At 36.7% G+C, this 26,173-nt stretch overlaps 1 long non-coding RNA gene across 3 annotated transcripts in view; it reads left to right on the plus strand.

Annotated features, from left to right (window-relative positions):
* LOC109502391 overlaps positions 1–26,173 on the plus strand; it is a 72,198-nt gene that overhangs the window by 15,829 nt on the left and 30,196 nt on the right. Inside the window, exons 3-5 of one of the 3 annotated variants that reach the window (XR_006584391.1) lie at positions 626–697; positions 16,286–16,456; positions 23,636–24,459. This is a non-coding gene — a long non-coding RNA (uncharacterized LOC109502391). Of the gene's footprint in view, positions 1–625; positions 698–16,285; positions 16,457–23,635; positions 24,460–26,173 lie in introns of those variants that run through there. The other 2 variants (XR_002160962.2, XR_006584390.1) reach the window with 2 other exon arrangements.

The following is a 26,173-nucleotide window of genomic DNA, read 5'->3' on the forward strand; positions in this document are numbered from 1 at the left end:
CAGAATGAGATTAGAAGGGAGGTTTCAGGGGCACCTGGTTAGCTGTCGGTTAAGTGTCCAACTCTTGATTTAGGCTCAGGTCATGATCTCACGGTTCATGAGCTTGAGCCCTGCATTGGGCTTCACCCTGACAGTGCAGAGCCTGCTTAGGATTCTCTCTCTCCTTCTGTATCTGTTCCTCCTCCTCTTGTTCTCTCTCTCTCCCTCAAAATAAATAAATAAATTTAAAAAAAAGGGGGAGGTTGCATCTAAAGGAGACAAAGTAAAGGTCAAAACAATATTATTTGGAACGATCAAAGATGTCAGACAAAAACGTAGAAGATATCAGTTATTAATGATATATATGTATTACAATAAATGAATGCAAATAATTCAAGGTTAGATGCCCAATTGCATTTCCATCTCAAACATGACCAAAAAAGTTTTGGGGCTGTGCATCATATATATCATCAGATTGTGGAGATTATTCCAGCTCTCCAAACAAAAACGTTTATTTTCACAGTAAATTTAATTCCTTTTTTTTCTTTTTCTTTTTTTTTTTCAAATCATCCAAGACTGAAGAAACAAGTGTGGAGTGTGAAAATAGCATGCAGCATTTGACGTTTTAAAATTTGTTTTCTACTAGTTCCCTACAAAGAATAGCCTGCTCCAGTGCTGGCCTGAGATTTGGACCACAACAAATGCTCAGCGTGGCAAGGTGAATACCTCGCAGCCTAGACAGTTGGCAATTTACTCAAGTCTTCTCGTTAGCATTTGTTCCACCCACTCCCTCCTCTGCCGGTTTCCTTGAGAATGCTATGAAAGTCAGGGAAGACACACATGTATGTATGGCTTTGAGAAGCGGTTTACATTTTTCTACTTGCATGAACTATATTTATCTAAACGAAAACTTGGCTTGGAAAGGTATTTGTATTATGGCTAGGTCTGTTTGTCTACATGTCTTTAATTTATGCAGTATATGTTAATTACTTTTTTAATGTGAAAATATTTTGACATTGCTTTTTCTCATTTCTTTGACTTCTTGAATAATTTTATCATGAGGCTGCCTCTGAAGCACATCTGCTCTCTGGGCTTCTAGCCTTTTATTCAGTGCGCATACCCTTCAGCACTGGTGCTCAAGCCTCTTGTTCACGAAATCTTAAAACATTTTTAGCAAATTGGAATATTATTACAGAGGTGACTGTAGGCAATCTCATTTTTGAAGGTTAATTCTGGATAATCACCCCATCTAGACATTCAAAAAAAGTAAAGATACACATTTAGACTAATCAAATTTGGACTCTTCATGTCCCAAGAACAAAACAAGGTACTTAGTTCTGAGCCGAGGCAGGTCATTCAACAAAATTGGATCTACCTGACCCTCTCAGAAGCTATATAATGTGTTTTATCTGTTGCCAAAGGATGATCAAAAAGATGCAATTGTTCTTTACATGAAGGGAAGCACCATGTGAATTCAGATATAACACTTCTTACCTGCTCTACTCTTAAAACCTAAGAAATGTCCATGAGGAAGGAGACATGTATTTGTGAACTTGGGGAATAGATTCGGGAAGGTCTCATCTCTTCCACTTAAATACATTTACAAGCTTTCTAAAATCAAACGCCACAACCTAGAGAGTGCCCACCCCAGAGATGAGTCCCCTCCCGTCACTGTGCAGTGCACACATCACGTTCCTTATCATTATCCTCTTCTGACAAAGCATCTTTCTAATGGGTCATTTAAGTAACTGAAGAGAAGACAAACACATAGTTCAGAAAGGCTCTTGTTGACTAATCACTTTTCCACACAGGCGATAAAATTTTATGGTTTTTTAAGCTGGTATTTCTGAAACATCTTGTTAAAAGTTACTATTAGGAAATGTTCACAGGTACAATAGGAATATTCCTTGCTGTTGCTAGCTTGATATCTGGCCTATCAAAGAATTTAGAAAAAAAGAAAAAAAAAAGTAGAACTGCAGTGCAGATTTTTCTCAGGGTATGTTGAAGCAGCCTTTGCTATAGCTGTGAGATTTTAAAAAGTATTTTCCAAGACATCTATCTTATACAGACAAGACTATTTTAAATTGGACTCATTAAATCATTTGTTGTCACAGCCAACAGCCGTGTGGAGGCTAGTTAACAAATGAAAAATGAGCCTTTCTAACTTGTTTACTTTATATGGATGCTTTCTTTATTTCATTTCCCCCCTTCTGGTAGCACATTGACTTAGGGGATCTTGTTACAGTACTGCCTGACAAAAATTAAAAATGTGAAGGCTGAAAATACTATAGACATTACACCCCAGTTCACATAAAATACTGGTGAAGGGCTTCCCTCTGATAGTGGTACCCAGGCCTATCTACTATTTCAAGGAAGGGAACCAATTAAAATCTCATTTACTTTGTTGAAAGGTAACACAGAATTACTTGAGAAACACAAAATTCTTGGCACAGAAAGAAAAAAAAAATAATGATCCTAAGTTCATCACTGAGTTTTTCCTTGGAGCTCCTATTCTGCCAGCTCCAGATTGTTTCAACAATATAGGTTAAAGTATCTTTGTTAATTTATCCACTCATTCATTCACTCCTTCACTCCTTCACTCATTCATTCATTCAATTGCTCATCCATCTGCTTCTAAATGCCGCAGTGGATAGAAGACGTCCCTTACTAGTTGGTTAGCAAGCAATATTTTTCATTGCTGTTTGGTATAAATTAATCTTAATTTCAGTTTATAAATATTCTCTTCTTGGCCAATAGTTAAAAAAATTTGTTTCATGCTATTGCTTTTTTAGTGATGGCCTTAACAATATGTTTATTTGTATATTCTTTTGGTTTCATTTTTCATTGGGGAGCTATTTTTAAGGTTTCCTTATTTTTGTTTATTTCCTAGTAGCTTTTACTGGATGTGTTGTCAAGTAGTAAGTGAAGTAGAATGGTATTTTCTGATCAGTTCTGTACAATACTCTGTGTCTCAGAGCTTACAATAGGAAAATGTTGATGATGAAAAAGAACTTTGGGAATAGGTGAGTCAACGTTTGAACCGTCAATTTCACTTCCATCAATTTTCTTACTTATAACATGGAGAGGACAGGCCCATTAGGAGTTACACTGAGGAGAAAATGAAATATATCTAGAGTTCCTTGCACCAACTAGACACTCAATAAATGAAAACTTAAACAAACAACAAACAAATCAAAATTCTTTTGAATGATCAAGTGGTATCCAATTTTCTGCCCGGTATCTACCCTGGGTCCATTTAACTTCTTCAGCTTTCTCCTATGTGAAGAATGATTAGATTCAACTGTATCTTATGCAAATATTTGTATTTTTTTGTGTATATATATTTTTTAATGTTTATTTATTATTGAGAGAGACAGAATGTGAGCGGGGGAGGGGCAGAGTGAGAGGGAGACACAGAATCTGAAGCAGGCTCCAGGCTCTGAGCTGTCACCACAGACCCGACATGGGGATCGAACCCAAGAGCCATGAGATCATGACCTGAGCCAAAGTCAGACGCATACACGACTGAGCCACTCAGGTGCCCCTGCAAATATTTGTATTTTAAAAAGAGTTCAAATCAGTTTAGGTTTTTGAGGTAATTGGTATTACTTGAGAATTGGGTGCTTACTGATATTTGCAATAAAACCCAATTTAGGATTATCTACATTTCCATTACTATGATACACATGTTTTTTCCAGGTCATGAATAACAATGTTAAATAAGCACAAACCTCACAACAACCCTAGAGATAGCAATTTAAAATACTCCTACAATTTAATTTATTCGTATTTGTCATTCCTCTGCTCTGTGGTCCTGTGGCCAGTTTGCTTCATAGAATATTACAGAAAGCACGTGTGAACTAATTTCTCAAGTTATTGTATTTCCTTCATATTTTCCATTAACTCATATATTCTATACTTTCTTCATTTGGTAGTTCCCCCATTTTTGCAAAATGTTATCTTCCTTAACTTCCTTTCCTATTTCTCTGGTTTCCAAGTTTGAGTTAGATATAACTCATCCGTAGTCTTGTATTCACTCCCTCAGTAAATTGGTACTGAACGCCTACCATGTGCCAGGACTTCCTGGTGCTGAGCAAGCAATAAATAAAACATAGTCCCTAACTTCTTGGAAGTTACATTTTAGTGGCACGCAGAGAAACGCCAATGATTATTGTATAAGCAGATAAACAATCTGAATTGAAATAGTGAAGAGTGCTGTAATGAAAATAAAGGATGGCAATGGGAAAAGGACTTGGCAGAGTAGTAGTAGTAGTAGAAGGGCAATTATTTCAGCCAAGATGATCAGGAAAGGATTGCCAGAAGTGGGACCTAACAATGAGATAGGAACAGTATTATAGGCATAAGAGTATCAAGTTGAAAGGCCCCGAGATGGGAACGGGTTTGGCATTGGAAGCATTAAATGAAGGTTAGTGTTGCCGGGGGGAGTTGGATAAGGGAGAGCATGGCAGGAGTGATGTTGAAGAGGTAGGTAAGAGTCAGGTCATGTAGGGCCTGTCATGTGGCAAGGTGTTTAGATTTTTCTTTTTCTAAAGGCAATGAAAAGACATTGTGGTGTTTTAAGCAGCAAAATGGGTTGATTTGATTTGTGCTTTCGGAAGATCATTTTGGCTGTTGTGTGGAGAATAGACTGGGGATTGTGAGGTTGTAAGTGTTGAGGCAGGGAGACTAGTTTGGAGCCTACTGCAGTAGTACAGGTGAGAAGTAATGGTGGCTTGGACTAGGGTTTTAGGAACGAAGTTATAAGAAATAGTCAGGCCTGGGAAAGATCTGGGCGGCAGTACCAAGAAGACTTGCCGATATGTTGGATGTGAGAAGTGATGAAGAGAGTGCCGTCTTGTTGGATTTAGCACCTGAGAGACTGAAACCTACAGAGCAATTGTCACTCGGTACTGTCATCCCTGTATATCACTTGATGCTCTCCTGAAGAGCCTGGAACATCTTTGAAAAACAGTAACCCTTACTATTTATCTTTGGACTACCAATACCATTACATAGGTCCTGTTGAGTAACTATTTGTGGAATGAATGGAAGACATAGAGGTAAATCTAAAATTATTCGACTTGACAGAGTAATTGCTGCTGTGATAAAAACCACAGGGTATATGGTGCAGTATCAGAGTAAAGGATACAGGGGTGCCTGAGTGTCTCAGTCGATTAAGCGTCCGACTTCAGCTCAGGTCATGATCTCCTGGTCTGTGAGTTCGAGCCCCAGTTCGGGCTCTATGCTGACACCTCAGAGCCTGGAGCTTGTTTCAGATTCTGTGTTTCCCTCTCTCTCTGCCCCTCCCCCGCTCACACTCTGTCTCTCTCTTGAAAATAAACAATAAAAAAATTATTCAAAAAAAGAGTAAAGGATATGAGTTCTTGGCAACACACTTTATAGAATATGATTCACACAAGCAAATTTGTAGTCCAGAAAGAAACTGGAAGTATTTACAGGTGAGAAGTGAGTATAAAATACATTTATGGATAGAAAAATATATACCTTCCTATCTGAATGATAAAAGTTCACAAATAGATAAGTTGCAGGTCCTTCTTTAATTGCTTAAAAGAAAATATAACTACCTTAAACTTTAAGCTGTTGTTTGTGATATCAGAGAGATATCTGTATCAATGAGAACACTTTTGGACACAACTGACCTAAGCCCAAACCCCAATAGTTCAGGTAGAGAGAATACTTACTGGCTCATAAAACATAAACAACAGGATAAGGTCTATTTTGGAAAATGGATTCAACAGAGTTTGTTTGTTTGTTTGTTTGTTTGTTTATTTCAACAGAGTTTAAATGAGGTTACCAGGGGTTCTTTTTCCTTATTTTATAGCTGTGTTCTTTACTTTTGTTTTAGTTTCATTCTCAAATGGGTACAAGAAGGCAACATCTACTCACATCTTCCGATTTTCAGTGAGACAAAGAGACTTTCAACAGTGGAACAAATGTCTTGAGCCTGGCTCTCATTGGTTCACTTTATTTTATTTATTTATCTATTTTTAATTTGAGAGAGAGAGAGAGAGAAAGAGAATGCATGCAAGCAGGGGAGAGGGACATAAGGAGAGACAGAATCATAAGCAGGTTGCATGCTCAGTGCAGAACCCAATATGGGGTTCGATCCCACAATCCTGGGATCATGACCTGGGCTGAAATCAAGAGGCTGATGCTCATCTGACTGGGTCACCCAGGTGCCCCTCATTGGTTCACTTTTGATCATATGCCCAGCCCTAAACCAATCTGTGTGGCAGAGGAGAAGTGGTTCCTCAAAGGATCTTGGGATACTATTGGGAATAAGAAATGGAAAATGGCAGAATGAATTAGAATGTTTTCTGTCAATTTTTAAGTATGTGTGTGTGGCTTCATTATTTTTTTTAAAGTAGATGATATTTAGAGGTACATTAGGCTTTCAGCTTCAAGAATGTAAAGACCTTCCATTATTTTTGTGTCCCTGGGACTTAATATGTCCACTCTAAAGTAGGCACTCAATAATACTTGTTGAATGAATAAAAATGAGATGTTCCTTAGCTTTATAGAAATCTTTGCTGGACTTTGCTATAGACTTGTGTGATGAAACAAAATAAGAATTTCTGTGCATGTGTATAAATAGTTGGGAAAAATTATCCATAGATCATCAAAATAATGCAAAGAAGAAATTGTTAGATTCAATTACAGTATCCTGAAAAGGTTTTACAAGTTGAGATTTTGGCCTGCATTTTAAAATTTGGATTCTTTTTTGATCTCTTTCACCTTTTAGGTATAAAATAAACACCATATTTCCTATGGCATTTCGGAGAACTGAACTTGATAATTCTGGCAGTGCTATTTTGCTCTTTCAAGACATTCAACAGCAAGCACATATGTGTCTGACTAAATGTCACTGTGCTTAAGATTTCTATAATTTGGATTTGGAAGCTGGTGAAGGGAGAAGGAAGATGGAACTTTTTAGTTCCTTATTACTCTGTCCCATGATGTTTCTTTGTTCATTTGATTCTAATGATTCCAACAGGAGTTGAAACAAAAACAAGGATTGGCCTACCATGGGTTAATTACTTAGTAGAAGGGCTATTTCTTGAGTCTGACAGTGGGGAATGGGTCAGAAAAGACTAATTAGACAAGCTTCAAGTTCTAGAGAAATGCTAGTGGAACAGGTGAAAATAAACTGGTGATAATTGAGGGGCTAATTATCCTCCACCTAGCAATTGGCCACCAGGTGTTCTGTAGCACATAAAAGAGGGACTGACAGAGCAACAGAGGCTGTTTGTTTGTTTTTTTTTTCTTTTTCCTAGAGAAATGAGGAGAGTGGGGGAAACACACACACACACACACACACACACACACACACACACACACACACACACAAAACCCCAAGGACTTTGAAATCTATAAAATGGTGTTTCTTATATTTTTTCACTTGTTCTTTCCTGCTGCATTGGGTAGAAAACTAGACCAAGGATATGTGCTTGTGTTTTGTTTTATTTGCTTTTTAAAGAACTAGTGTCCCTTCTAGACTGTATACCTATGAGGAATTTCAGTGTTCAGTATACATAGACATATATCCTTATCATTAAGTTTATGGTAACAATCTATATGGCACATTAATTGGATGGAAAGTTTACTGGAATTTAGAAAGGCCATTATTAATAACAGAATGGAAACCCATCAGTCTGAAAGAAAAAAATAAAGTAGCTTTATTTCTCCTTGCAGCTTTCTTTCTCCTCTCTTTCTTCCTTACCCCAATCTTTTAAAGGTCCCTAGAATCAAAATAACAATGAGATACCACCTCACACATGTCAGAATAGCTAAAATGAACAACTCAGGAAACAACAGATGTTGGTGAGGATGCTGAGAAAGGAGAACACTTTTGCACTGCTGGTGGGAATGCAAACTGGTGCAGCCACTGTGGAAAACAGTATGGAGGTTCCTAAAAAAATTAAAAATAGAGCTACTCAATGACTTAGCAATTGCACTATTAGGTATGTATCCAAAGGATATAAAAGTGCTGATTCAAAGGGGCATATGCACCCCAATGTTTATAGCAGTCAACAATAGCCAAATTATGGAAAGAGCCCAAATGTCCATTGACTGACGAGCGGATAAAGAAGATGTGGTGTGTATATATACATACACACACACACACACACACACACACACACACACACACACTGGAATATTACTCGGTGATCAAAAAGAATGAAATCTTGCCATTTGCAACAACGTGGATGGAATTAGAATTTACTATGCTAAGTGAAAAAAGAGAAAGATAAATATAATATGATTTCACTCAATGTGGAATTTAAGAAACAAAACAGATAAACATAGGGAAAGGGAAGGAAAAATAAGATAAAAACAGAGAGGGAGGCAAACCATAAGAGACTCTTAAATACAGAGAACAAACTGAGGGTTGCTGGAGGGGTGTTGGGTAGGAGGATGTGCTAAATGGGCGATGGGCATTAAGGAGGGCACTTGTTGGGATGAGCACTGGGTGTTAATGTAAATATAACTAAATTCTACTCCTGAAATCATTATTGCACTATATGTTAACTAACTTGGATTTAAATTTTAAAATGTAGAAAGAAAAAATAAATTAAAAAAAAAGAATTTGCAAATAAATAAATAAATAACCCTAAAGCCTAGGAAAGGTCAGGGAAGAAACTTCAACCTCTGTCTAGGGCCTATATTCTCTCTCTAATATTTCTCTATTCCTACACAACTGAACTCCTTGGAATTGATTTCTTTCCCTCCATTTTTTTTCTAAGAGAAAATAATTTATTTTTTAGATGAATGTAGGGAATGAGGATTTTCTTTTTTAAATGTTTATTTATTTTTGAGAGAGAGAAACAGAGCACAAGCAGGGGAGGGGCAGAAAGAGAGGGAGACACAGAATCTAAAGCAGGCTCCAGGTTTCAAGCTGTTAGCACATAGCCCGACGTCGGGCCAGAACTCATGAACCGTAAGATCATGACCTGAGCCAAAATCAGATGCTTAACTGACTGAACCACCCAGGTGCCCTGGGAATGAGGATTTTCTTAAGGCCTCTCACCTCTTTCTCTCAAGGGGAAACTTCCAGATTCCAATTTGTCATCCTAAATCCAGAGAACTTAATTTACTTTAAAAACTCACGTTCATTTTAGGTGCTAGAAAACCCTACCATAACTGACTTTGATGAATGTAACTTTTCAGAACAATGGCCATGCCTGATTAAAGGAAGACCCATTCTTAAATAAGTCCTGAAAAATCAAGAAACTTTATTCTTGACCTCTGGCCACATTGATTAGAGAGTTCTTAACAGACCTGTGTATCTGATTTCCCTACCCTCAGCAGGTCCTCAAAACTGAGAGCATTATATGGGGAGGAGGAGAATAGAAATAATACAAAAATACATATGTCTTCACAAGTAAGCCTGAATTTGATGGAGAAACAGTAAGGAAGGAAGATGGAGAGCCAAAATGAATGCGACTATATTCCCTTCATGGTCTGGATGTTGTGAATAATTATCCTGAATAAAGGAATACTGAATTGTTTTCAGCAGCTTCTGATTAAGGAAGCCATATACCTCCTAAAAGATTTTGAACCAAAAAAAAAAAAGTTAAAGATTTGACTTATTAAGAAGTAAGCTTCAGTTATGTGGGTAATTATCTACTCTGGGCTATTTTGGCCTTGTTTTACACCATTCAAATGAGGCACTACTGTAGAGCAAAGCCTTTTTCTTTTTTCTTTTTAAAGTAAGTTGCCCCATATAGAATCATCAAAGGTTTATCACTTTCTAAAAGCTGAATGAAGGATCAGATAACATTTGTATTATAAAATAGATTACTTTTTCATTTTTCTGTGTTTAATATGTATGTAGAAATTAGACATTAAAGATCAGAGAAAGACTACAATCGCCTTTTTCTTTTATTGTGCAAGTACCTGTCTAAGAAGTCCCCAGACTTAGAACTAGGCATTAGGAGAAGCATCTGTGGAGCAGAGAGTCATGGGGATGAAAGGTTATAGATAAGAGAACTCTGAGTGTGGATTTTAATCCACTTGGGAAACTGTCAGGAGCATAATTAGAAGAATAACCTGCATGGGGACCATGCGGAATGCAGCTGCTATAACCACAACCTATGACAATTTAGAAAATCCATCTTTTTAGCCTTAAAATAAAAGCTTTTCCCACCTCCAGGACTGTCTGGAGAGTATGTCCTCTGTAAACTCTGCATGAAGACTGATTTGAGATTACTGAAAGAAGCATACAGCATATTTCATTGGGGATACATTTCCAAATTAGAACAGCTTTTCTCTTAAAGTGTTTTATCTTGTTAACTCTTCAGTGGTTCGAAGTTCTTGGTTTTGTATGGCGCGTGTGTTCCTATTTTTTTTTTTTTTTTAAAGCATACTTAGCCAAAGTCTAAATTCTTTGGGAAGAAAAGTCAGGATGGCCTGATTTAGTCAGTGCCAATAGCCATCAATTTCCAGGAGAAAAGATAGGGGAATAAATAAATCAGCTGAGTACCATGCTAAAACAGCTAGACAGGCCAAACCATTTATTACCCAGAAAACCAACACATACAGAATAGAAGGAATGGAGAGAAAGAGGGGACTATAGATTCTAAGCCAAAGTAGTAAATTTTATAAACACTGTAAGCTTTCAGGAGAACACCTGATGTTTTCATTAGGTAAGTGTTGTTATTGTTTGCAAGTAACAAAAAATCACTGAAGCTAGTAAGGCAAAATAATTGAGATATTCATTTGTGACTTTGGATGTTCTTCAACTTCTTCCTTCATTTACAATTGATAGCCAGGCTCTTTTTTTTTTAATGTAGTTATTTCCCTCTCTCCTTTATTTACTTTTCAGTTTTATTGAGATATAATTGACATACGTCACTGCATGAATTTCAGGTGTATAACATAAAGGTGTGACTTACATCTATTGTGAACTGCTTACCACAATAAGTTTAGTTAACATTCATCATCTCATATAGACACAATAAAAAGAAATGGGGGAAAAAGTTATTTTCTCCTTGTGATGAGAACTCTTAGGATTCATTCTCTGAATGACTTCCCTATAAATCAAACTATGGTGGTAGCTATACCCATCACGCTGCACATTGCGTCTCTAGTACTTATTTGTCTTGTAACTGGAAGCTTGTACCTTTTGGCCACCTTCTGCCAGTTTCCCCTCCCCCCACCCCACAACCTCTGGTTACGACAAATCTGATTTCTCTTTCTATGAATTTGGGTTTTTTTTTCCTGTATTGTTTTGTTTTTTAGATTCTACATGTAAGTGGGATCATATAGTATTTGTCTTTCTCTGACTTATTTCACTTAGCACAAAGCCCTCACGGTCCATCCATGTCATCACAAATGGCACAATATCCTCATTTTTTTATGGCTGAATAATATTCCATTGTATCTGTGTATATACATATACAAACCACAACTTCTTTTTTTAAAAAAAAATTTTTTTTTCAACGTTTATTTATTTTTGGGACAGAGAGAGACAGAGCATGAACGGGGGAGGGGCAGAGAGAGAGGGAGACACAGAATTGGAAACAGGCTCCAGGCTGTGAGCCATCAGCCCAGAGCCTGACGCGGGGCTTGAAATCACGTACTGCGAGATCGTGACCTGGCTGAAGTCGGACGCTTAACCGACTGCGCCACCCAGGAGCCCCTACAACTTCTTTATTCATTCATCTACCAATGGACACTAAGTTTGTTTCCTTGTCTTGGCTACTGTAAATATTGCTAGATAGCTGGGCTCTTTATATTTCATATCTTCGGAGTCATTTGCAGGTTCTAGATTAGAAGTTGCTTGAAGGCACTAGCTCTTTCTATCCTTTATGAAAGCCTAAACTTCTTGAACAGATTAGGATAGAAAAAGGAATGCTCTTATGAGACTTTAGAAGGGAGAGGGTGAAGGCAAGGGCAGGGCTTTGTTCCTCTCTCAGTTCAGTGAAAGGATGGCCTTTGTAGGTCCTGTTGGTAGCAGGGTATTGCTCAGTGCTTATGACAGTGACATCAGAAGGGGTATAACCTCAGAGGGGATGGAACCGCGGCCACTGCTAAAGCCTAGACCTAAGTCACAAGATCCTCCAGCAGCACTAAATTTTCATACACACCAAGTCCAGCAAGATAGCAGTGAGCCTTCAGATCCCAAGAGACCTTGAGGACTGAGATAATGTGTATCGAGCACGAATTCCTGCTGACTAATGGCCCCTTACTGGAGGAGGATTCCTGAGACATTGGTGTTGCCCAAGACCCTTGAACCTTTACAGAGCACTTTGGGTGGGTGTGAGAGTAGAAGTAATAACCAATGAGGTGCAGTTCCAGCCAGTATAGTAGGATGAGGACTGGGAGATGAATTTAAGCAGACTTAGAAAAGTAAATAAAATTTGATATTTTTCATAGTTTACAGACCAAGATTTAGACCCACTGTACTTAGGAAGAAGTGAAAATTTTATCTTAAACATAAAATTATCTTGTGATCCTTGCTTATATCCTCATACCTACCTCCTTCTACCACCCTCCTTGCTTACTGTACTCTAGCCAGGCTGATTAGTCCCCAGTCTGCCTGCTCCTTTATACCTGAGGATTTTTCTGTTTAAACCTCCTTTTGCCTGAAAGACGCTCCTTCAAATATTTGCATGACTGGCTTCTCCTCACCCTTCAGATCTTACCTTAAATGTCGTTTCCTAGCAGAGGTTATCCCTGATCGTGCTAAATAAAAAGATCCTTCTCTCAAACACACTTCTATGGCAAAACAGTTATTCTCAATTACTCTGCTTTATATTCCTTCTTAGGAAATATCATAAACCAGATAAATAGATATACAGAAAAATAGATAGGCAGACAAACAGATAATGTATTATTTTTTTTGACCTGCCATACCAAACACCACAGACCGAGTGGCTTAACAACAGAAATGTATTTTCTCATATTTCTGGAGGCCAGAAGCCCAAAGTCAAGGCATTGGCAGGCTTAATTTCTTCTGAAGCTTCTCTTCTTGGCTTCCAGATGGCTCTCTCTTGCTATCTCACATAGTCTTTTCTCTGTGTGTCTTAATTTCATCTTCTTATAAGGACACATGTCATACTGGATTAGACATCTTGGCCTACCCATTCAGCCTACTTTTCCTTAATTACTTTTTTAAAGGCCTCTAAATATAGGCACATTCTGAGGTACTAGGGATTAGAACTTCAACACATGAGTTTTGAGGGGATACAATTCAGCCTGTGATAGATAGATAGATAGATAGATAGATAGATAGATAGATAGATAGATAGATAGATTATAGAATCTTAGTAACTTATTTTGCTGGAGAGAGATACTCGTCTGGCTGTGGGCCTAAGGGAAGAGGTCTGGGGCCCTCCTACTTGCCCTAATCCTTACTTTCCTACCTTCAGAGACACCTGACATCTTTAATTCCTAAGACATATGATGCAAATAGCATGAATCAGTTTGCTTCTTTTGATTTTCTATAGCCCACCTTTACTTCTTTCCTCTACCAGTCACTTAAGAAACCATAAAAAACCTCAAATCATATTCAGTTATTAGCCATACAGCTGTTTCTCGTGTTCTGAAATATTGTTGGCATTTCTTACTGGCTGTTCTTTTTTCCCTTATTCACTTTGTTATTTTGATTTTATACATTTTTTTTCTTCCTTTATAATCATTCTAGTAGGGTTTCATGATGGTGTGGAGATAATCTGCAGATTTAATGCTTCATGGTTAATTTAATTTAGAATCTGCTGTATCACTTTTAGCTTTGTTTAACATGACTTTAAGGTCCTGGGGCACCTGGGTGGCTCAGTCAGTTAAGCGTCCAAACTCTTGATTTCGGGTTAGGCCATGATTCTGTCATTCGGGAGTTTAAGCTCCGCATTGAGCTCTGGGCTTACAGTGTGGAACTGCTTGGGACTCTCTCTCCCTTTCCCCCTCTCTACCCCTCCCCTGTTCATGTGCACTTTCTCTCTCTCAAAATAAATAAATAAACTTAAAAAAATGACTTTAAGATCCTAAAACCTGGTTCCAAATCCTGGTGGGATCCTTATTATTAATTGTGCAAAAGTTCTATTCTTGGTGATCAACATGTTTATTTTTATAGAATTACATAAGAAGGAATATTACCTAGGAAATTACAAACATTATATCTAACATTGGTTCTAGTTACTATGGATTTGGTGAAATTTTTATGTATAAACCTGGGTCAATATATAACAAAATGATACCACATCACACAGTAGCATTTAGATCATTTAAAAAAAGATTATCTGGCCCAATGTAGCTTTTGATTTCAGTTCTCATTACTTGCCTAGACAAACCTTACATATAGTCCAATCAGATCGTCTGCTTATTCTCCCACCATGGCTCAGATATTTCAGCTTGGGTGCTTTTGTTTAGTGTATTTCTTCCTTCTAGATAATTTTAAATGATGATTCATCTTCATTTGTTAAAGTCCTTTCCATTTTTCAATGCCCACTTCAAAAGTCATCTTTCTTGATGCTCTTACCTAGATACCTCTCCTTTGAATTTAATATTTCTACTTCTCTTCTGACCCTTACTTGACTCTAGTCAACTTGTGAGTGAACTTGGCATATCATTCTTACTACTCTAAAAGCATCTAGAAAACAAAGTTCTGGCCAATTCTTCATGAGTGCCTATGTCACTACTTTGCATTTAGTAAGAGCTCAATAAAATCCGTTGATTTGAACAGAACTCCCAGGTCGCAGTAACTTTAGTTGAAAATTAATGGGAAATATAAACTTATTTAAATAGTAATCTCCATGAAATAGAAAGCGAAATCTGCTTTTAATACTATCATGTATCCTCCTGCCAAATTAAAACCCAACCAAAGCATAAATCCAAAATCACAATTTTCACGTTACGTAGGTAATGTGGGGATTTTTGTTTTTGTTTTTGTTTTGTTTTGTATTTATAGAAATTAGGGCAGTGTCTTGAAAACTGATTACATAGAGTTATAAGAAAGGCTTTTAGGATAAATGTAATACGGGCTTAAAGATCTGTCAGTCCGTTAGGTACAAAAGACGTAAGGAATATCTTTGGCTATTATTAGAATAACAGAAATGAAGAAGACATGAGTTTAAAAGATATTCCTGCTAAAGCAGAAATGGGAGCAGAGATCAGTAGTTTAAAAAGGGAAAGGAGCATCACTAAGCAGATGATACATCTAGTAGTTTTTCCCCAAGAGGTTTTGAGTATAAAGAAGTGGCTCTACCAATGTACTAAAAGCCCTTCAGGGAATCATGAAGCTTCGGTGCATTGATCTGTGCCACGGAATGGGAAATTCAGAGGAGTGAAGATAGGTCGGCCTCAATAATTTCAGAAAACTTTGACTCCTCGAAACCAATACACATTTCAATATAACAAATAGTATAATTTTTCAATGTTGTACAGCATTAGTGAGTTACAGCCAAGGATTTTCTCATCTTGCTTGTTCCACGGTTATGTCATCAGGGACAGAAACAGGGCAAACTTTCTTTTTCCACATTCTGTACACATGACCAAGCAATGGCATGTCACGAGGAAGATGAAAATACAGGAAGATATAGGAATAGGCGTTTTTAAATATTAAGCAAAAGGAGTACCCGGTACTGTGTCATAGATAGTACAACTATCTGCTCAGCAAATGAGTTCAAGTTTAATTCCTCAATCTAGTCAGGGGTGCTTATTAAGTGTTAATTGGTAGTTCTAAACTGATATGAAAGAAGTTATAAGTAATCAAAATACCTTTTCCTGTATTGTTGAAGTTAGCAAATCGTGCTGCCAATATAGCTCCACAGCATGTTAGAACAGGTTATGACATCAAATAACTCATAGTTGCTCATTATTCATAGGAGGCCTAGTGCACAGATTTTTGAAGTCTTTTCGTCCAGTGCCCAAAGCTAATTAGTGGAAAAACCAGGACTAAAATTCTAGTCACCCCTGTTTTGGGTTCACTTGGTCTTTTTCTACTCATCACACTGCAGGGGTGTGATGAGTAGAGAAAACAAGGCAGGGTTATTGAGCAATAGATGTAGAAACTATTCTGATCATTTACCATAAAGCACTTTGAAGCCTCATTTCTTTTTTTTAATCAGGAGAATCTATAAAATTCTTTAATCATCTTTAGGTGTGGTGCCGTGTATTTATATTCAGCTAAAAAGAACGAGTCATAACTGTATGCCTTCATTCATTCACTTGACCAGCATTTACTATGTTCCTACTATGCGCTAGTCTCAGCAAAATCTATTGTTGCAGTTCATTGAGAATATCCTTAACAGTGGTGGGTTTTTATAATAACTTATTTTTTTTAAAGAGACAGAGAAGAAGGGCAGAAGTAGAGGGAAAGAGAGAATCTTAAGCACACTGCACATCCAGCACAGAACTCGATGCAGGGCTCTGTAAGGGGCTCCATGAGATCATGACCTGAGCTGAAATCAAGAGTCCTATGCTTTTTCGACTGAGCCACCCAGGCACCCCAACAGAGGTGGGTTTTTGATACAAACAAGTGCATTCAGAGAGTTTAAGGGGAAATAAATAGGGTTTATAAAGTACATGTCCCTGTTTTGCTTAAGACCTTTACATGTGGTACCCAAACTATTTTCTTTGATAGCTATAAAGAGTTCCTTTAACTTCAGTCAGTCATTTGAACACCAATCCCTTAATTCCAGAACTGTTGAAAATATAGATAAATCATCTCACATTTCAGTCTTTCACCTGGTAAGTATGTAGCGCAGTCATATTGTTATGAACAAAGATATGGGGAAACAGGACTAGTCCATTATTACAGATAAGATCTTCTGGTTTTTAAGGAATAATGTTCGAAACATAATGTTATATAAAAGTGAAGTAATCTTAATAGCTGTTTAACTCTCTTGCTGGAACTTGGTTATTGGGCAGCAGTAAAGAGTTTTGGGGGGCATTTGTAGTGGATTTCTTTTTATAGCTTTCATGATTATTAGGCAAAAGCATGTCATGAGAATAGTAAAGCCATGCCTTTTGCTTTCTGAGCAGGTCTCTGTAAGCAATTTAATATGGTTCACCGAGAGAGGGTATGGTAGCTAGTCCATGTTAAGCCTAAACAAACTGCAGTAGAAATTGAAATGGTTGTTCCTGGCTCAATTCATGCCCCTGGATTAAACTGAAATATTACCCATGTCATGTAGGGATATTGAAGAGAGTTGTAATTCTGTTGGTTTCAACTAGGTACTGCCAGCAGTAACTGCCATATGAAAAACAGTGAAAATACATTTCCCGAAGAATTATTAGTAAAAGGTGAAACTCCAACAAGGAGTGCAATTCAAAATAGTAATAAAATAAAGAATAAGGAAAATTATTTGCTATCTAGAAGAGTAAAATTATGGAAAGCTGTCATCAGTGAAATTACCCTCCTCATAGAATTACAGAATTGTTTAGATTTCTCTTACCGCTGCTGTTGAGTAAGCTAAGTTTACATTGTTTCCAGAGATACACACACTATATTATTTATTTCCATAACTGGTAAAATTCCAGCATCATAAATAACTTTCCCACAGCCTGTGTGGTTTTATTTAGTGTGTACATATTAATGCCTTAAATTACATTTCTATAGCACATTCAATGAGCATACTAATAAAATCACAGCCGCTTCAGTGACCTTGAGACTGAACCTCAGTCCTTCACCTACAGAATTTTAAAAATACAGACATAGAGGAGGCACAGGGAAAATGCATAAGTAATTGTGGATTCAAAGCATATGTTTATCTCTGGGAGTATTTGCTCCTCAAATGTTGTTAATATTTAAATATACATTTTCGAAAGCAGCCATTCTCTAATAATAACTCTTGCAACCAGCCTAAAATTTTGCAACCTGCCAATCTTCCAGTTAGACCCCTTAACTGTGCTGGTCTCTATAATAGTAATTGTCAATTTGACAATCCCTCTAATCACCACAGCACTTTGCAGGTATTAGCCAGGAAATTTCCCGTAACTCCTCTGAGCTGTAGCTCTCTGCCTTCTTAAAGGAGGGACAAATGAGCATAAGTGACTTGTTCTAGAACTGCAAAGAAGAGTGAAAGACAGGTCTGGGATTAAAATTCTGGGATCAGCAACTACTAAAATCAGCCTTCTGGTATCAGCAAAGCCATTTGTGGATGTTGGTTCCCTCATGAAAAGTGAAGCATAGAGACATGAACATATTCAAGACTCTCCAGTCAAGTGTATTCATACTTTGCTTCTGCCCACATAAGTCTAGGTTTCCTAATTTGTAACGTTGAGATTACAGTGAAAAGTAAAACGGGACGAACAAAAACTCTAAAGTAACAAGAAGTTTTTGAAATACTATTACAACCTGGAGTGATCCCAAAGCTCACTACTGCTCAGCCCTCAGAAAATACTTGAGAAAAATCTCATCTGTGAGAATGCTACTACTGAGGATGTTTCGGGAAGGACAGTATAGACTTTGTGGTTATCAAACAACTAAGCATTATGCCTGTTATCCCTTACCTTTTTTTTTAGCTGTAATGTTACCATCATATTTTAAAAAGTAAGCAGACAAGGGGTACCTTGGTAGCTCAGTTGGTTAAGCACCTGACTTTGGCTCAGGTCATGATCTTGTGGTTTCATGAGTTCAAGCCCTGTGTCAGGCTCTGTGTTGATAGCTCAGAGCCTGGAGTCTGTTTCAGATTCTGTGTTTCCCTCTCTCTCTGCCCCTCTCCCGCTCGCACTCTGTTTCTCTCTCTCTCTCTCTCTCAAAAATAAAAAACATTAAAAATGTTTTTTTTAAAAAGTAAGCAGACAAAAAGTACTTTTTGGATGGTTGGTTTTATACTATCTGCCATTTTGAGGAAAAATTAAAATGAGAAAGTATATTTTTTAGAAATTATTTACATTCTACAGAATATCTTTACATTCTACAATAAAATATTTTTATTAAAATTAGATCAATATGTTTTTCTCATAATGGTAGTATATACTTATAAAACAGTTCAAACCAGTATCATTGAACACTATGAAAATCAGAAAATTAAGATTTGGTTACAATTTACTTAAAGTAGAGGAGAGGATAGAAATCTAAAAACAAAACAAAACAAAACAGAAAATCTATCTATTAGGATAAAACCAGAGGAAGTGGAAGAAAAAGGAGACATGACTAATTAACATTCTAGGCAATTATTAGTGTGCTCTACTTCCTGGAATATTCTAAACCATAAGCTCACTGCATATTTCAGACCTACAAAGGTAGTGAGAGAGATTATCTTTTAATATGATGTCTTCATTTAATACTGCATTTCCTTGATTCTAAGACCCACATTTTTTTCCACATTTTAAAATCACTGAAATTGAAATGCATCCTACAATCAAAAGTATCTCATTATTGCTGTTGGCTAATGTTTCCAAATTTCTAGTAAGTATTCATGCTTGGGATTCATTAATGAAAAATCAGAATTTAAGAGAATTTTCAGGAATTCCCTGAACTATGTTACTCTGCATTTTTCACAACACACTATTTATGTGTTTTAAATAATGAGTGACCATGGTAATAAACAGTGGATTGTTTTTCTATGATAGGGTTATACTGAGAATTTCAGAGGTTTACTATTTAAAAACAGTGAGAAAATGCACAGTTTGTGGATAACCCATAAATCTGCCTGATATAAACATCATAATAAGACACATTTATGAAGTTAAATAAAAGTTATTTAAAGAAAGAGTTTGCTAACCATTTAATATTTAAAAGTTCTTATTCTTAAAATGAAAATTTTAAATACAAAACATGAATTGACCCATCTGATAATCTTGATCTTTGTTTTGTAACAAATATTCCAGATGTTAAAAACATTTCTTCCATTTCAATCAAATCAATATCAGTTGATGAGTTGCTGTTGGTTTGATTGAATTAAGAGTGTATTCGAAGCAACCTCAACTTCTTCAAGTTTGTTAAGGTACGTGCTGCTTCATATTAACAACCACAAAAATGAAGGAGTACTATTTTTTCAACTTGCCTTGATTTTGATGTTGATGTCAATATTGCTTTTGCTATTTCATATCTTAGATCCGTTTCCAATTTCATTTCGTAGTATTCCACAACAATATTCTCAGCTTCCTTTTTTGTATCTCTTTTGTTAAAATATTTACAAAGAAGTGTACTGATACCAGATATCCAAACACTACAAAATGCCAGTGAACATTGCTGGGAAGTATTAGAATAACATAACATTTGAGTTTCCCAGCAGGGAAAACAGTACTATACAGAGTCATAGTCGAAATTGCTGCTTTAAGGACTCAAATTTGTTAATTCATGGAATACTGCTCATCAAAGTTTTGTGACTATACAATGTTTATAAACTTAATAGTTACTTTATTTGCAAGATTTTTTTCACTATTAGCTGCAGAAACGGCTATAAATTCACATACAACATAACAACAACTGCAAGCAAGAATGATTGATTAGTAATGTCTCTCCATTGATTGTTAAGCTTTAATTTTCACAGGAAAATTATAATATTTTTCCTGTTTTCTCTATTGATTTTTGTGACAAGATTTTTGATTCAGAAACATGTATAAATTTCCTGAGGATTTTCCATGTGGAAATGCTACTGCCAACCAGACAGCAGTTAGGATACAGTTGTTACTTGTACATTTGTAAATGTCAGTATATTGAGAATCAAAATTTACAGAATGAGTGTCAGCAGCTTAAAAGAAAACCTCAGAGATACTATAGAACACTTTTTAAAATCTTTAACGGGTTTCAAGGGAAAGGTAGAAGAGGGGATGTATCAAAAACGTTTAACACTGTTTCTTGAGTTTCAAAAGCAAACTAGTTCTGCATAATTGCAAAGCCTATTTAAAAGCCCAGTGATAAAGCCTTTAGTTCTCTGAGCATTTTGTTTTCTTTGAACTGCTATATCAACAATAATTTTAATGGCATACAGGATGTTATAGTGAGGGGAAAAATGGACATCAAATAACTCAGAGTCAAAAAGTGATTCCAAAGAATTGGAGTCTGTAAGTGAAGGTATTTTAGGGCTCTAACCAATTTAGTTAGCTTAAATTTTCCTTTTTACATAGGCATATAATAAGTGATTAAGTTGTATATAATTAAGTCTGAGGTCTCCTCATAAGTATTAAGTAGGATTTCAAAGTGATAAGAAAGTATTTCTTAATAGTTTAATTTGTAGTGTTTTTTTTATTGGTACATAACATAATAATACATGTTATAATCAGTGATATCTCAGATTGGATAAAACAATATAGATGCAGGAACTGAGGCTGAGAGATTACATGACTTCTCAAACACATCTGATGTTTTGCCAAATGTGCATACAGGATTTAAAACTGTATATATATATATATTTACATATATTTATATACATTTAAAGGGGCGCCTGGGTGGCTCAGTTGGTTGAGTATCTGACTTCGGCTCAGGTCATGATCTTGCAATTTGTGGGTTCGAGCCCCGCGTCGGGCTCTGTGCTGATATCTCAGAGCCTGGAGCCTGCTTCAGATTCTGTGTCTCCTTCTCTCTCTGCCCCTCCCCTGCTCGTGCTCTCTCTCTCTCTCTCTCTCTCTCTCTCTCTCAAAAATAAATAAATGTAAAAAAATTTTTTAAAAATTAATTCTAACATTTTTTAGGCCTAACTATATTGATACACATAGATTAAGTACAATAATTTTAACTCTTGAATAGTATTACATCCAATGAATATCCCGCAATTTACCAAATTCCGTACTGATGAGCTTTTCCAATGTTTATTACTAACGATGCTGCAGTAAGCATCTATATTAGTTAAGGCAAACTTAGGTGCTCTAATTACAAATCCCCAAATATATGATGGCTCAAACATCATAGGACTTTATTCCTAGCTCCCAGACAGACCAAAATGCACATTCTTGATTGGTGAAGGTCCTTCTCCAAGGAGGACGGCCCAGGTTCTTCCATCTTAAGAGTCCACTCTTTTTTATCTTATGGCTTTCAAAGTCTCAGCTTGTTTACTTCAAGCCAGTGGAAGAAGAAAAAGCATGGGGATTATTATTTGGCTGTTTTTTATGGGACAGATCTGGATGTATTGCACATTCATTCTACTCACCTCTTGCTAGAATTCAGTTACAGGGCCAAAACTAATGATAATAAGGTTAGAAAATGTAGTCTAACTGTATGGCCAGGAAAAGGAGGATATAGGTTTGGTGAAGTGCTATCACTTCCTGCCACAAAATCCGTTATGTATGTCTCCTTGTGCCCACTTATGAGAGTCCATCACGGACATATGCCTATATCTGGAACTGTTGTGGGTCTTAGTGAATAAATCTGACACTTGATTAAACATCAATCACTGTAAGTGTTTTACTATTCTCACATCTTAATCAATTCTTGAGATTATCAGTTTAAGACAATATTTGCAAGGTGATAACTGCCAAGGAGTATCTAAGAATTGCTTTAATTTGCATTCTCTTAATTAATAGTAATATCGAGAATCTTTTCATGATTATTGGTCACTCAAGTGGCTTTCTTCTATAAATTACCTACTTCTATCTTTTGCTCACTTTTCTATTATCTTTTACTTTTGAGTAGTATTTGTTCTTCATATATTGTATAATTTTTTAATGTTTATTTCTGAGAGAGAGAGAGAGAGAGAGAGAGAGAGCATGAGTGGGGGAGAGGCAGAGAGAGAGAGAGAGAGAGAGAGAGAGAGAGAGAGAGAACCTGAAGTAGGCTCCAGGCCCTGAGCTGTCAGCACAGAGCCTGATGTGGGGCTCGAACTCATGAACCATGAGACCATGACCTGAGCTGAAGTCGGACACTTAACTGACTGAGCCACCCAGACACCCCTGTCCTTTCTATATTCTAGATAATAATTCTTTGATGGTTATTTTCATTGCAAACATATTCTCCCGGTTGTGGCTTATATTTCCATTGTGTTTATGCCTCTTGACATACAGAAGTTAATTTTAATGTACTTAAATTTATCCTTTCCTTTATCTTTTATCATTTTCTGTGTTTTTTTTTTTAAGTTTATTTATTTTGGGACAGAGAGAATGAGAGAGAGAGACAAGCAGAGAGAGAGCGGGAAAGAGAGAGAATCCCAAGCAGGTTCCTCATGGTCAGTGCAGAGTCCGATGTGGGGCTTGAACTCCCAAATCTGAGATGAGCCACCCAGGTGCCCCATTTTCTGTGTCTTATTTTAAAAAATTCTTTCTTCCCCTGATATTATTAACATATTTGTCTAAATATAAGTTTATCTAAATATAAGTGTTATGTTTTTATCTAAATGTAAGTGTTATATTGCATTTAACGCTTTGTTTTTTTATATTTAGCTTTAAATGCAATATAACATTTATTTGTAGATAAGTACAAGATAATGATCTAACTTTATTCCATCTGGATGGCCAATTGTCTCAGCACCACTTTTGAGTTTTCCTTTCTTTCTCATTTGTAATTATATTTGTATGATATATGATCTCCCATATATATCGTAGTCTATTTCTATGTTCTATTCCATTGCAACCAAATTATAATTTTCTGATTTTTATAGTGTTCAATGATATTAAGCTGTTTTATAAGTATATATTACATTCATATTAAAAAACACATTAATCTAATTTTTAGTCTAAAAATTTTAAGGTAGAACATAAATATATTCTGTAGAATGTAAATAACTTGGAAAATAAACTGTTTTCTTATCTTCAGCTTCTAGAGTCAGCAAGAGATCCTCAAATTAAGATGGAGTTCCAAGGCAAAGATTAAATGTGTATCACCTGGTAACATAGGCTAAGCTGAGGAAGCCAAGTCAAACCTATGTGAAGACCCTTCTAGAAAGCATAAACTTGTAGTCTCATGGAAGCCTGATGGGCCCAAAGAATCTGATTACATAAAGAGGCAGGTCTAAAAAGGAGTCATGAGTGCGGCTTTGACCAGTGGAGTTGACTCGCTTCAAATTTATAGATAATCCATAAAGTTCTGAAGAAAGAACCAGTCTGAACTAAAAGAAACAGAGGCTGTTGGGGATTTGAAAAGGACTTTAGGCCTTCAAATTTCTACAATCAAGAAGTAGGCTGCAAAGACGGCCCAGCAATCAAAAGAGAACATATTTTCCCAAGGCTTCATCAGGAGTGGACAATGAGGATGATGGATAGTGGTGTAGCTCATAGCAGATGCAACCAAAGTCTGGGTAATAAACAACTAGAGATGCACTTCTGAAGCATCGGGTGGATCAACAGATACTCCCTGTCCCAAAGTATGGTGGGTTGGCAGTTTGATCAACAGATATTCCCTGTCCCAAAGTATGGTGGGTTGGCAGCATTTGATCAGTTGGATTTTCAGAATTGCTATTGGAGCAACGGCTTCTGTGTGATTAGCCTGTTCTACCATTTGTATACTGGGTACACTGGGTGGGACAGAGGGGAGGAGGTTCAGGGTTACTTTTTTTTTTTTTTCCTAATTGACCTACTGTACTCTTTTATTTTCTTTATTTTTTTAATTTTTATTTTTGAGAGAGACAGAGAGCACAAGTAGGGAAGGGGCAAAGAGAGAGCAGGACAGAGGATCTGAAGTGGGCTCCACACTGATAGCAGAGAGCCTGATGCAGGGTTCGAACCCACAAACCATGAGACCATGACCTGAGCTGAAGTCAGACAATCAACCAAGCCACCCAGGCTCCCTAACTTTTTTTTTTTTAAGTTCATAGGTCTCTGGATTAAGAGAAATTGCACTTGGACTTTATATAGAACATAAGAACCTCAACCTTGAGCCTGGCACCATGATTACATTAAACATTTTAGAGTTCTAAAGTAAGAGTGCTTGTGGTAGTTTGAATATTCAGCCCCTGTTCTTCATTTCTGGTAACATGCCTCATCATGGGTAAAGCACATTTCCTTACTTTGACTCTGTGCTTGGTCATGTGACATTTCCACTTGACCATTTTTTCTTCCATTTTCATTTTATCCTTCATCTCTAATAAGCAAAACCCAAATGCTTTCTTTGAGACCTGCCCTCTTAGAAGGTCAAGTACTTGGGGAAATGTGCATATTTAATCATCTACCCAGGCACACATAATTTACTCACGCCAAAAATATTACCATTTGATGCTATAAGAAAATTCTTAAAGGCAATATTGTGCAGTAAAATTAAATGTAATATTTCAAAATGTAGTATTTCATACAGATAAGAACCAACAGAAGGCTGGACTGTGTCCCCCGCTATCATGGAGCAAGAAGAAACGGCTTGCTACCTGATGAATCAGAGTTAAATGCAACCACAAACCAAGAAATTTTTAAAGTATGATTCAGGACTACAAGTATTTTCAACTCCATTTCAGTGGATACTGATATTTAAACTGGGAGTTCACTGTGACAACTACAGCAAAGCACTATTAGGTTACACACATCTGTACTTGTTCAGATAAATGCACTCACCAAACTCCCTAATTCCCTTTAGAAGGATAAAGAAGCCCATTAATGGAAACTCATCACTGACCAGGATGAAACTGGTTATCATTTGTCAAGGACAGTTTATAACATATCCCGTGGTACCTACAGCTATTTGACATGCTTGTGGTATTTCAGACTGTGGAATATATTTTCTAGTCTGAAATCCAAGTAAAATGAAGGGCAAAATCAGGCTTTCCTTTCATTATTTCATTTTTCTCCAAATTTTCCCTGTAATTTCCTGTAATTTCCCTGTAATCATAGTCTGGAACTATTTTTGCAGAATGTTTTCTAGGACAAAGATATGGATAAGGACATCAACCCTACAAGGGTCAAGTTTAATTAATTTTGACCAAAAGTTCAGAGGGAGAGAGAAGAAAAGAAAGAGGAGAAATCAGAGGAAGAGGGAAGGAGGCATTAAGGCCTGGGAGAGGGCAAGATAGGGGAGGGGTCGGGGGTAGGGGAAATCAGCTCAGGGAGGAGGGAGAGGGACAGAGTGAGCAAAGGGAGACTAGAACCACATTAGAAAATGAGGGCTAATTTCTCCTGAAATCTCCTGGAAAGAGCAAAGAAGGAGCTGTCTCAGTCTCTGCCTGATGGAAAAGACTTAATTAAAAATTTTAAAGCCGCTGAAAGTGCTGTTTTGTTGGCATAGTAGCTGTTTCAATGTTAATAGCACTTTTGAATTTTAAATACAGACGTTTTGTCCCTAGTTCAGAAACTCTGGAAAAGGGATACATTTTTGAAAGTTCAAAAAGGAAAATACCTCAGAGATTGGGGTCTAAAATTTTGAGCGTGTGTG

This window comes from Felis catus, chromosome C1 (genome assembly GCF_018350175.1).
Source record: "Felis catus isolate Fca126 chromosome C1, F.catus_Fca126_mat1.0, whole genome shotgun sequence".
Taxonomy (NCBI): Eukaryota; Metazoa; Chordata; class Mammalia; order Carnivora; family Felidae; genus Felis; species Felis catus.